The following is a 13,234-nucleotide window of genomic DNA, read 5'->3' as shown; positions in this document are numbered from 1 at the left end:
AAGAATTCAAGAGCTAAGGGCTGAGGCAGGAGCTTTCTGGGATTGAGGATGTGAGTCAGGAACAAGCCTTCATTCTAGACGGTTCTGCCAAAAAAGCTATGGGGCAGCACCCTCCAGAAGCTCTCAGACCATGGGGAAGATGGAAGGAACTAGATAGTTGTCTCCAGATCTTGAGACATTCTCTGGAAGCATCTTTTCCTCACCATCAATCAGCCCCTCTCCATATCCTGTTTTTCTTCTCCCCCTACAAGTCAAGTCGAGAGCCTTCATTCTGGTTGGGTATTTCAAGCAGGCACCGCAGGACCCTGGACAAGCAGAGGCACACACAGAGCCCCCCAGGCCTGCAGCCACCTAGCCCCTGAGCATGTACCCTGCACAGCCAGCAAGCCTCCCCACTCCAAGTCCCTGGTCCTACCCTGAGTCTGTGTGACTTCACGGTGTTCTTCTAGGAGGACAGTGTGAGCTCAGCCAATTGTTCAATATGAAATTGTCAATCGATACAAGGTCTAGCGTAAGGCACCTTAGAAATCAAAGGTCATTTTTTTAAACTTTGGTGCCAAAGAGCACTGGTGCACAGATTGAGGTGCTGATGGCAGGGGAGAGAAGAGTCTGGCATCTTCCACTGAAGATGGGAAACATGGGCCCCTTGAGCAGGCCCATCCACCCTCACTGAGGCCCATGCCCCTAACTGAGCACCTACTGTGTCTTGAGAATACAAGACAGTATATGTATTTGTTTCCATACTAAAGGACACAGACTGTTCTGCCGACTTCCGTTTCCAGTTACACTGCACTGTGGCTTTCTTTCCACGTCATCTAAAACAGCTGCATAAAACTCACGGTTTGAATAAACCATTCTTTCTAATCGTTTTTTACACAGTCCCCACTACAGGAGGTTTGTCAGCAGTGGGAGACCTTTGAGAGATGGGGAAAGGGCAGGTGTTAGTAAGGACGCTCTGGCGCTTCCCTCTGTGCTGGTGGCCAAGTCACGAGGGGATCAAGTGCGTGTGTTCCAACAACTCTTCTGGAAGGAGAGCAAGGTGGCAGCCCTTGGCCCGACGACAGCAGATTCTTGGATTCTGCAAAATATGATTGTGAAGGCCAATCTGCCAGCGGAGAAATATGCAGCACATTCACAAGCTAAATATAAATAATATTGATTCATCTGCCATCTTGAATTATCCATTTCACTTCTGTTTTCCATTAGCATCAATAATCGCGAGATGACTCCCCAGCAGACGGGTTACATTGCCCTCTACAGGATGCAGCCAACCCAGGGTCACGCACCTAAGGAGCCTCAGGCTCTCTTCTGGCATCTTCTAGAAGAGTCCAGCATCTTCCTAGGAATGCTCTTTCCCTTTCATCTACTCCTCACTCCAAGCCCAGTGAAGAATAGGACTGAGAGACACATCTGAGGTCTCCCCACCCACTTTTGGAGGCATCCTGCTCTCTTTGGCAGTTGACCTTGGTTCTGGGAAAACAGTGGCACACACTGCAAGTCCCTTCACTTCCAGGCTGAAGGGGAGGAAGCTGGTGTGGCTGGATGTACAGCCCAACCAAGCCCATGGGGCATCGCCTCAGTTCTGCCACCCCCAGGGCTGAAGCTGAGACCGCTTCTTCTTCAAGCCAGAAACCACAAGGTTTTCCTACAGACCAGTGGGCCCATGGCACCTCTGGCAGCAGCCCAGCTCCAGGCCCCTGGACACAGAGTAGACCCACAACACACCCAGAAGGAGGACCAGGCCTCCTGCAAACCCTCCCACCACCAGGACTCGGCAGGCTTTCCAGTGACAGAAAGAACCAAGGCACAGAAACCCCTCAGGCCCCTCACCTGCCGGCCCAGCTGACCCAGCCGGATGGAGGGCTAACAGGATCCCAGGCCTGCTTCCACCCCTCCACCAGCCAGCTGCCAAAACCCCCACAAACACTGACTAAGAACATACTGCTAGTAGAGAGGCATCCACAAGCTCTAGGGGAAAACAGGGTCCCTGCCATCAAAGCCTTTGCAATCTGACACAGCAGACAGGTGTGCAAACACCTACCAGGATCTATCATTTTTCATCCTTCCTTATGAGTGCTAATTACCGCTCCCAGAAAGTGCTGCGAAATACAGGGTGCTGTCAGGCCCAGAGGGAGCCATGAGAAAGGGCCTCTGAAGATGGCTTCTCCTGTCCTTTGTGTGAGGAGCACAGAAGCTCCAGTTGCCCACCAGCCTTAGATATGCTCTGTCCCATGCTTGTGAGAGAATCTAGAACAGCCCCATTTGTCTTCACCATCTACCCACTGGCCAACCATTCCTAAGATCCTGTAGGAGAAATCCAGGCCACCCCTGGCCTCAGCACCCCACTGTCTGTCAAAAGAGAACAGCTTCACCTTGCAATCAGCAGGGAGGAGACACCCCACAGGTCACTAGGGCCCTGAGGCCAGATGCCCATGGGAGAAAAGCAGTCAGACTCTAGGGCAGGTGGTGACAAGGCAGTTGGCCAACCACCTGGTCTCTTCTTTTTTTAGCTAATGTTCCAGCTACAAAGGCTGAGCTTGGACCGTGGGTACACTGGGGCCCCCTTGAGAGCCCACAGATAGCTGAATGTGCCTCGACTCATTCTGTGTGCTCTGCTCTCTGAGTAGAGAGAAGTCTGGCCGGAAGGAATCTTGGTCTGGCATCCTTCTGCCCCAAAGCCTCCCATAGCATGGTCTGGATACACGCTATACAGCTGACAGGTGTAGGGATGTGGCAGGTCGTGGTTGCCCTTACATGTATAGCTGAGTACAGACAAGTGCTCCTTGAAGAACCAGGGAATAAGGCATGCGCATGCATGCGTGCACACACACACACACACACACACACACACACACACACACACATTCCTCACCGTTAAGGGCCTGGAATGATGTCTTCTCTGTTCTCCCGGCTATAATTATTTTAGCGTGGGAGACAAATTCTGTCTCCAGAGTCTTAGAAGCGCTACATTAGAATATCATGCGCTGTGGTCCTGCAAAATCTCTACTGTAGCCTCACTCTTTCCCTCCATGCCAGAGCACAAACGGGCTCCTCAGATGGGCGGACACACCGTGGAAGCCCCGCACCAAGGGTTTAATGCCTGCTCTGAGCCGCTGCACTTAGAGCAAGAGAGCCAGGAACCACGCATGCGGGTAACCATGGCAACTTCAGGGAAGTTTAAAAAAATAAGTTTGTGAGTTGCTGGTTGTTATTTGGTGCTTGGGTTCTTTCCTTCTTTTTTAAGATAACAAGGTCCCTGAATAACATTCTTATGAGTTTTTTGGGTACTGCATCCAAGGCAGCGGCTGTCTCCAGACTTGCAATTACCTTCCAACGGGGAGGCACGTCTTGTCCAAGCACACCATCACAAGCCCAGGTTCTGTTCTGGGTGGCTGTTCTCTGCAGGGTGACCTGGAGGCAGTGCACCTCCCACACGTCTCCATGCCTCCTCCTCTCTAGCAGTCCAGAGATTGTCAAACCAGACCCCTGGGCATCCCAACCAGGTCCCACAACACCACTCACCCACCTTGGGGAGAGCCAGGCAATCTCCTCCAAAACCCTAATCTCCACAGGCAGAGCTGCACACACACTCACACACGTGCATGCACAAGCCGTGTAAACTACGTTTTCCCACAAAAACGCCCGAGTGGCCTCTGCGGAAGCAAGTGGGAGCCACAGCCCCAACACTGACCTCCTCCACGACGGCAGCAGGAGCAGCCTCTCCATGCTGAGGGACATGCTCACGTGTCAGCAGGGCACACATGCCATGCACACGGCCATCGGTTCAGTGGCCCTGGCTGTGCCAAAAGTTAAGTCACCGCAGCAGGAAGCACACTCCTCCAGGCCTGCTGTACCAATAGTCTGCAAAGCACCTCCGAGCAGAACAATGGTGGGGCCCCGCCCACCCTGCTGCCCACTGTGCCAATGGATGGATTAGGGTCGGGGTCAAGAGCACCGAGGAGAGCTTGAAGGCCACGCACCGTTCTGTGTCACAGCTGTGGCCCCAAAGGGCTGGGCAGATGGCTGTGAAAAAAGGAATATTTTTTTTTTTAAGCAGAAAAATCCTAAATGGCCCTTTCAGCCTTTCGGCGCACATAATTGTAGTATCCGAGTTAATGAAAGGCCTGGCGTGCTGGCTGGCTGAATACCGCTAACGCCGCAGCCCGCGGCTCGTGTGGAGTGGCTCCACCACCATCGTGGAAAGCCGACCCCACTGGGGAGGCGGGAGCGGGCGGGGAAGGAGGTGGGGAAACGCAGGAAATAAAGAGCGTTTCCAGGAATGACAAGGCTCCCACGCGGGATCACATCATCAATTAGCCGATAGGAGGGCCGAGGAACGCTTGGCATCTTATTTCCACAAAGACAAAGTTTCCTTGAGGAAACTGCCAGAGTCTCCAAGGCACTGAAGTCAGACACAGAACGAATGAAGAGGGACGATGGCTGGGCTTGGCTGGTGCTCAGACACCCGCCCCAGGCAGTCTGTCAGCGGGATGTGTGGGTTTAGAGGCACAAGTGGAGCCTACAAGTGTCCAGGAGGTGAGAACATACAACATCTATGTGTGTGCACACACACACACCGTGCACACACATGCCAACACTCACACCTGTGCACACACACACATAAATATCCATGGACACGCACACTCTACTGGCAGGTTGGGGTCCACTGTTCTGACCCACAAACATTCCAGTCTGCGGCTCTCTTCCCCGCCAGCTGCTCAGGAGACAAAACACAAATGCGTTACTCAGAACTGCCGCGGAAGGCCCTACAGCACATCCCCCATCTGTGAGGAGACACTGGGGTCTTCAGGTCCGGTCTCGGGTGGAGCCCAGAGCATGTCAGATCCTTCAATTGCAGAGATCGTCCATTGCAGAGCCTTCAAACCCAGACCCAAGGGACTCTTGCCCTATAGGCCCCAGAAGCAGCCTAGCTCAGCCGTCTAAGTGGAGGTGACTGATTTATTCTGACCGTCCTGACTCTTAACGACCCGCTCTCCTCCAGCCGTGCAAGGCTTTAATTGTCCATCCAGCAGGGCAGGGAGGAACCGTAAATCTTTCCTCCCGGCTGCTCTGAGCTCAGCGCTGCTTGACCTGCCATTGCCAGCCCCTCGCCTGCATCTTGCTGGAACAGTCTGCTGGCTTTGAAGGTGAAGGTGGGGACTGGGGGAGGGGGAGCAGGAGAAAGAGGCTGGTGGGGTCGGGGAGGGAGACAGAGGGGTGGAACACGGCCATGTGCCCTGTGTCTGCTCCTAACCCCAGGGCACTGAAGAGGATTCTTCACTGCAGCTTGGAGGGGAGGCGGCAGTAGGCACAGTGTGCATGGGGTACCCTGGGCTACGTCCTCCTGAGCCAGTGTCTACACACCGGCCTCACAGAGCCCAGCTCTCAAGCAGCCTGACTCCTATGAAGTGGGCCAGACCCCGGGGGAGTCTTGGCATTCCCCTGCCTTCTGAAAAACAGCACAGCCCTGAAAGGAACCCACTGGGGAGGAAATACTATCCTCCACGCAACCTTCATTGTGTGTGTGACTGGTCTCAGCTGGGGGCACAGGGACCTCGCTGTAAGAGATGGGGGAGGGGCGTAAGCCACAGGCACATGGAAGGTTGGCCTCAGGCTCCAAAGCAGGCCTCCTTCCCCCTCCAGCAGACTTCATATTTTCTGTAATTTTAGTCTATATTAATGCATTTCAAAGTGGTGAACATTATAGTTATGATTATTACCTAAAGACTTCCTTTATAGCCCTCATTTTCTAGCGTTCATTACTTTCTGAAAAATTATCCTTGGGGGCCGAAATTTTCCAAGTCTGGTCTTGTGGGTTTTCCTTCTTAGGATCCGAGCAAAACATACAATTGTGTCCATGACGGGCAGGGGGGCAGGTGGATTAGCGCTCGCTCAGTCTCTGTGGTGACTTCTGACAAGGAAAGAATGGTGTGGGGAGGGCAGGACTGTGCGCTGCACTTTTTACATGTCAGCTCTGATATCGATGACCTGGTTTTGGTTTTGCCCATCTGTTCTGTCCAGACAGTTCTACTTCTGAAGTGGGATTTCCATCTACGTGGGGGAAAGCACTCATGCACCATTCGTTTTACAAGCCTAAGCACAGACAGGTCAGGACAGCCAGCGCTAACCACTGCAATATTGTCAGTGAACCGATACAGCTGGACATGTATTTTCGAAACCAAAGGCAACCTTAGGGAGAGATCCCAGTCTTGGCCAGCGGATGCTGGAAGAGTCAAAAGAATGCAGATTCTGTGTGCATTCTTCTCAACTGTTCTAGGAGAGATCAGTCTGTGGGGGTGGTGGGGAGAGACATGCTGGTAAGCTGCCTTTCATCCTGTTGTCCCAGACACCAACCTCAGGGCTTCCGAAGTTAGGACAAGGAAATGGGGCCTCTCACCAAACAAAGGCCATCCTCCAGCTTCTCTATCTCCTTCCCTTTGGTCAGCAGTTAAAGGTTCACAGCTGACAACGGAGCGAACAGACTTCTGGAATGATGATACTTGATAGGCGCTGGCTGTTTGGGAGTGTTGATTATAATATTACACCAACCCAAAACAATAATTCTCACCTTAAAATCCTCCAGCGCCTCTCTTTTCTGTGAACATTTTAAAATACGTGACTAATGTACCCGTGGATAGCACTCCTAAGAGGTAGGCTGCAGGCACTATCAGTCCCACGATGAGTAGCTTGGGGGACACAGGAGGGAAGTTGGTGAACCACAGCCCCCACCCCCATCGATGAGGAGCCTGGGTAAGAAGGCCCTTGGGCCCTGGTTCCACCTCACCAGTCCCTGCAGCGGGGGCTCCAGCTGTGCCTAATGGCATCACAGTGGTCCCTTCAATGAGGGAGTGTCAATATTCCAGAAAGGCATGCACACTTTATGTTTATTTCTAATGGGTTTTGCAAAACTGGGTTTCGGTTTGTCACACTTTGGGTCCTGGGAATCAAAAACATCTTGCTGAATGTGGAGGTGGATAGAATCCTTCAGTCAGAGTGTTAAGTGCGATAATGGCGATCTTCAGATTCAGAGAAGTCCGGGAAGGGCAGGAGGTCACGATTCTATTCTTCTTTTCTTCCTCCTCGTGGAGAATCCAGCTGACATTGAGCTAGGGCCCCCATCTCTTGGAATCCAAAGCCACTTCTGCAAAAGTGAAGCACCCAGCACTTCCCCCTCCTTCTATGTCCCTTGACATTCAACCGGGAGCAGAGGCATGGGGAGGGGGTGATGGCGCATCAGTGGGGCACACCTCGAGCAGCCAGAGGCCCCTTCACCCTCTGGAGGCCATGAACAGGGTGACCGCTGGGACCACAGCCCTACAGACAGACCCTCACTCATGTCTTTCTGCCTGGCCATCCGTGTTCCTGAGAACATGAGCTGTCAGGTTCATTCCTGGGGACCCTCCTCAGCCCCCTGAGCACGTAAGGATACCCTCACCTATACAGGAATGCTAAGGCTTGTTTCTGTCCTAGCACCTGCGACTTTATCTGGAACCATTTTAAAACAGCATCATCTCCCTGTGGCAAAAGGGAACAGTGCAGAATCCATTTAACTCTGACAGGATGCTCATTCCTCCAACATGCGGGTGGCACCAAGGAAGGTCTGTGCTCACCACCAGCTGTTGCAGGCCTACTGTGCACCAGTTCCTTTATGTGTATTACATCGCCCCTCTTCTCAGCTGAGCAAGCTAGGCTCCATGAGCTTAACCCAGGACACAGGGTTGGGAAGTCTACATGCCCTCCCCTCCAGCATACTGCAATCAGTCCCACCACCCTGGAAGTCAGAGCCTGGCCTCACACCTCACGTCCCCTGCACACAGCCTCCCGCTGCATCTCAGGCGAGTGCCAGATCTGCTCCTTGCGCCCTTAATGGGCTTGAGGTCTCAAGTAAGGTAATTAACTCACAGCTTTGTCCAGAAGTTACATTCTATTTAAATGTGCATCTAAATGTGTGTGTCCCAGGGGTGAAGGGTGGTTCTTACAAGAAGGAACAGCCACAAGGCACAATCTCAGGGAAGCCAGTGCCGGTTAATGAGATGAACTGAAGGAAGATTCAGAGTAGATCTCCAGGGAAAAAAAAGGATGGGAGGGCGAATCAGGAGAGGGTGGAACCCATCGGGAACCTGTGTGCAGACCCAGCTTGAAGCATCATTCTGATTTTCCTTTTGCTTCTTGCATCTCAAGGTGATGAGAAAAGTAGGGAAATCGTGGTATGTACGCCGATCTCACTGAAGTATTAAAAATTTATCTTAACACCTCTTGCTGAAAACAGAAGGTTAAAAAGCCCTTCTTGCTATTGCCAAAAGAAAGAGGGATGGGGGCGGGGGAGAAATCATCAGTAGAAGCTTTGATTTCAAGTGGTCCAGAAGCTTTTATGTACACACCCTGGAGCATTGCCCTGCACCCAGCCCTTCAAACAAAAGTTCCAGGAAAATTAGGAGTTATTTTCTTTTGGATCCTATAGTGAAGCATCTCATTTAGATTCAGGAAGGATCTTGAGCTATTAAAGTTTAGTGAGAAATTACTCCTAAATGTACCTAGGTATTCATACCTCTGTAAATCTTTCTCCAAGTTGTATCTACTTTTTTAATACAAGTAAACTTTCTGTTCTTTGGCTTCAATAGAGTTTCGCATTTTTACATATAAAGAGCCTCCATTGCCGAGAACAATGTGCCTCTCTGTGTTCTCATTATCCTTACCTAAAAGGAAACTATCTTGAGACGGCCGCAAATTTCAGGGGTGCAGGGAAGTACCTAGACTCTGGAGGACCACATTTCTTGTCACCACCATCCCTGTTTCATTTGGTGTCACAGACAAGGAGACAGTAGTAAGCAGGGCGGCAGCTCTCCTATTCACACACAGAGCTCTGAACGGTCCCTAGGTTTGTGCAGGGCACTACTGGTACATCATAGTTGTAATGGACAGGCGGCCCTGTGAGGGAGCGGGTGGCCTGGCTGACTCCTGGCTTGTTTGATTTGGTGGAAGGATTTTGGTGTCAGACAAGACGCCTCGGAGAAATAGAGACACACAGAATTCTCTTCTCTTCCATACAGAAGACTTCTGTTACAGTTTCACTTGGCCCTCCAAAAGGAACGTGATGAAGCTGTGCAGGGGCCGGCTGGGAGCGAGTGTGCCCCAGGCAGTTCCTCCCCTGCAAGCGGGACTATTTTCTTGAAGGGCCAAAAAAAGACAAACCTGACCACCTGCCCTCTCCTCCTGGTTTCCAGGCATAGTCCGAAGCGATAAGAGACCAGAAGGGGTGGCTTCCCTGAGCAACAGCTGAGACCTGACACACAGGGTTGATGACCAGGAGATCTGGGAGGGAACCGGCGTGGCGAGGTACAGGGTGGGCAGTTCTTCACTCATGCCTCTGTTCTTCTAGAATCTTAGGAAGAAGCTCTTAGGACAGCCATGAACCAAAGAAATATTTTATAAAATTCTGCTCAAAATATGTATATTCTCCCCTCTCCTTCTTTTTTTCTGCTGGGAATTCTCTCTGGCTTTAAACAATTAGACCTTTCAAAAACTTGCAACCAAACTGCTTTGCTCTTGGTCCTCAGAGGAAACTATAGACTCTGAAGACCCCACCCCATCCCACACAAACTGATGCCAGCAAGTTATAGCCCACTCCCCAGGTGGAATCAGCAGCACCCAGCCCCAAGCTACACAGAAAGGGTGACAACTAGATCCAAAGGAGGGGCCCCTGTCACACGGTGAGCACATCTTTAGGCCCCTGGAACTTAAATAAAATTAGCGTCTTTTGCGGGCCCCACTGGCTGGCCGTCCCTCGTGGGGCGCCCCTGGCTCCTGAGCCATAGCGTTCAGTTTTGCTTCACCTGGTCCCTGGCAACACTTTCCAAAATGCAACATATATACTGGGAGCTTTCCCCAGGCTACTAGAGGAAATGCTTTCAAATGAAGTAGCAGATTTTATGCTCTTTATTATCTCAAGTCACCTTCTAAGGCATGTTTTGGTGTCAGCTCATGTGTTGGAGAAACTGCGACAGCAAACTCATTTACTAACTGCACTGCACTTTAAAAATGTACGTTTTATATTAATAAATCAAACCAGTCCACGTCACAAGGTATTTCTTTAAGTGAGATATTTCTACTCGTTGTTCTGTCTTCAGTCCTCCACAAAGAAAAGACCTCACCATGTACTCAGTTACTCCCCATCCCACCTGTAGACGCAAGCTGTCCTCAATTCTCATACGTAATTCAAAGAGAAAGTCATATACCAAGTGCCTGCACCACTCAGAATGAAAAGGGAGAAAAGAAGACATAAAAGGGGAGGAGAAAGAGACACAGACGGACAGAGAGAGAGAGATGGAACCAGAACGTTATAAATAAAAAGAAGACAGTGATGGCTCAGAGAGAAACCTACTTCAGAGAGGCAGCAAAAAATAAGATGTTTAGGCTGTCTGAATGTTTCATGAACCTGTGAAAATAATGTGCTGCTTTATGAAAGAACGTGGGGAGACACTGCAGCTAATCAAAAGATGTAGGTGCAAATGGGATGTGTTTATAAAGCCGGCATCGCATGCAGAAGAAAAAGCCTGCAGCAGGCGGGGATTTAGGGAAAGGCAGGTGCCCACGGAGGAGCATAGCGTCTCTGTTCAAGGTAGGAAGTTTCAGGATGGTTTTTCCCCTTCACTTGTTTAAAAACAAAAAATTCCTCACCAAATGTCAGCTGTGAGTCAGGTTCCATTTGTCTTTATAACAAAGTATCAAGCAGGAGTGTGGAAATAAATAAACACAGAGAGACAACCAGGACCAAAAAGACCAAAATTGCAGGCACACGGATGGGCTAGATGAGGTAAACCCCACACCACAACAGCTGCAAAAGAGCGTTTCAATTCCATGCTCACTGTCACTCCAAGCTCAATGAGACACTTCTCCCTGCATGGCTCCTCCGGGCTCCTTACATTGCCCCCCACCCCACACACCACCACTCTGACATGCTCAGGTGGGAGAGGTGCTCCCCTCACCTTTCCATTCCTTCACTCCTAACTCCACAAGCAGGCATCAAATAACGCCACGTGCCCAGGGGGAAGTGGGGATAAATCAACCAGTATCTGTGCCCTTAGGAGTAAGGTGCCTCCAGTTTCTACACATCACAGAACAAAGCGGCCTTGCACTATGGTTGAATGTGAGTGAGGGGCTGTAAAGAAGACTGTAGGGTGGAGGCAGCACCCAAGCTGGACCAGGCTGGCCAAGGAGCGATCCAGACCCGGGGCTGGCATTTTCTCTGGCCAATACCATGCCCAGTCCACCCCAAATACCAAAGAGCTCCAAAATTTCTCTCCAATTCTTGGAAGCCATTTCTTTGAGCCGTTGGTAGAGCTCAAAGCTTAGCAAGTGGCAGGAACATAACAGAGGCCCACTCTAGAGTGGTACCCAGGAGTCCTCCCATCTGCCTCCTTCCTAAATCTGCCTCTTGGCTAGCATTAGGTTAACCCTTCCCCCCAGCAGGGTGAAGAGAGCCGCTGCTGCGGCAGCGCCCCCAGCGGCCCCAGGACAACCTCCTCAGGGAGGAGGGCACCAGAGCAGGCTGCGGGCCCTGGCCCTGTCCGTGGTGCTGCCTCCAGCTGCGCCCCCTGTGGCAGGGGCCGCCCAGGACTCAGCCTTCCCTCCAGCCTGGCCTCTGGGAACCTGCGGAAAGGCCATGAATACACCCGGACCAGCTTCGACTCCTTTCCCAGGGCACTGGACAGGAGGCATTTGCAATGAAGGCCCAGCATAGCCAGAGCCTGGCCTGTGGGGACTTTCCTGGACTCGAGCTTCCCCAGGTGACCTGAGGCTACCCAAGGCCCAAGGATGGACTCAGTTCCCTCTAAGCTCAGGCCCCTGGAGTGGGGATCTGAGCAACCATTCGAATCCTCTTTTAATGGAGGAGGGGATTGCTGTTGGAAATGGGCAAGTGGTGCCAAAAAACCCCAGCAGCTCCAGCACAGACAGCCCACGTGACTCTGGCAAACCCCCTCCTTGGTTTCCAGCTGCCTCACCAGGCCCCAAGCACCAGACACTCCGCTCTAGCTTCTGCTTCCTAACCCCTCAGACCTTCTCACCTCATTCTCCAGGGATCTGCTCTACCCTCTCAGAAGCTCCCGCCTGGGAAATGAGTTAAGCACTGCTTCCAGGCGAGTGTGCCTGTGAGCCCGGTGCCCACCCAGGGAGGCCTCCGGTCTCTGCGGAGGGATGGGGGTGGCAACCTCCATCCTCAGGGCATAATGGGGCTCTGAGCCCCAAGGTGGAGACGGGGACTGTGGGACAAGCCCGCCTAATGCTCAGAAGGAGCTCCTTTGCCACGCCCTCCCCAAACCCGCTGGTCCCAGGCCCCCACCTGCCTGCATCCCGCTTCCATCAGGCTGCGCTTTCATTGCAACTTTTCTCCTCTCCCTTCACAATTTTCCCTCACCTGGAGGGTCTGGTTTTAATTAGTGCAATATACCCGTTAACAACGCAGCCTAATTAAGACATCCGCCCAATTCCGAGATGCACACTTAATGAGCAGGTTCTGCTGCAATGTTTATACTTTTATTATGATTATTTGCAGACCAGTGAAACCAAAGCCTGCTTCCGGCTGATAGACCTCATACCGGCGACCCCACTCCATTAGCCTCCTACCTGCTCTGTACTAAGTGCCCCGGGCTCCCGGGCGCGCGCCCAGGGCGTCCCCCGAGCCGAGCGGGTGTTTCAGCTGGAAATTAACGACCGGGTGCGCTAAAGAAGCGACTTCACCCCCAGCTGAGATGTAGGGCTGAGTCCCTCCGTTCCCGTCCTTTTCCTCCACCGCGGAATGTCTCGTGCATCAGCGTGAGCGGCACCGCGGGCGTCCTTTTTAAAGTGACCATTAAAGAATAAATCCAGTCCCTCCCCAAAGCTGGAGAGCTCCGTCAGGAAGGAGTTTTTCCTCACCCTTGCCGGACCTCGCGGCAGCTGGAGGAGCTGAAATCCTGGACTCCCAGTAAATCCCTCCTACCCTATGTGAGACCTCGGATCCTGGGGCCGCTCTGGGACGGGATGGGGACCCAACGTTCCTCCACGCCTCGCGCCGCGTCCTCGTCCCCGCGAGTACCCGGTGAGGGCCCCTGGCAGCGCGGGCACTGCGGGGATGCAAACCCGGAGAGGCTCCGCGCCGGGGGAGGCTGCGTCACCCCGAGGTGCCGCCAGAGACAGCCCTCCCGAGGGGACGAGCCCTGGACCCCTCCGGCCCCCTGCCCCCGGCGAGTCTCGC

General features: G+C 52.5%; 1 protein-coding gene across 9 annotated transcripts in view; it reads right to left on the bottom strand.

Annotated features, from left to right (window-relative positions):
• Positions 1–13,234, bottom strand: part of RBFOX3 (RNA binding protein, fox-1 homolog 3) — a 432,377-nt gene that overhangs the window by 417,687 nt on the left and 1,456 nt on the right. The gene's annotated exons all lie outside the window — the stretch shown is intronic.

Source organism: Capra hircus, chromosome 19, assembly GCF_001704415.2.
Source record: "Capra hircus breed San Clemente chromosome 19, ASM170441v1, whole genome shotgun sequence".
Lineage (NCBI taxonomy): Eukaryota > Metazoa > Chordata > Mammalia > Artiodactyla > Bovidae > Capra > Capra hircus.
The sequence above is the reverse complement of the archived record's forward strand: the minus strand, read 5'-3'. Positions and strand labels throughout refer to the sequence as shown.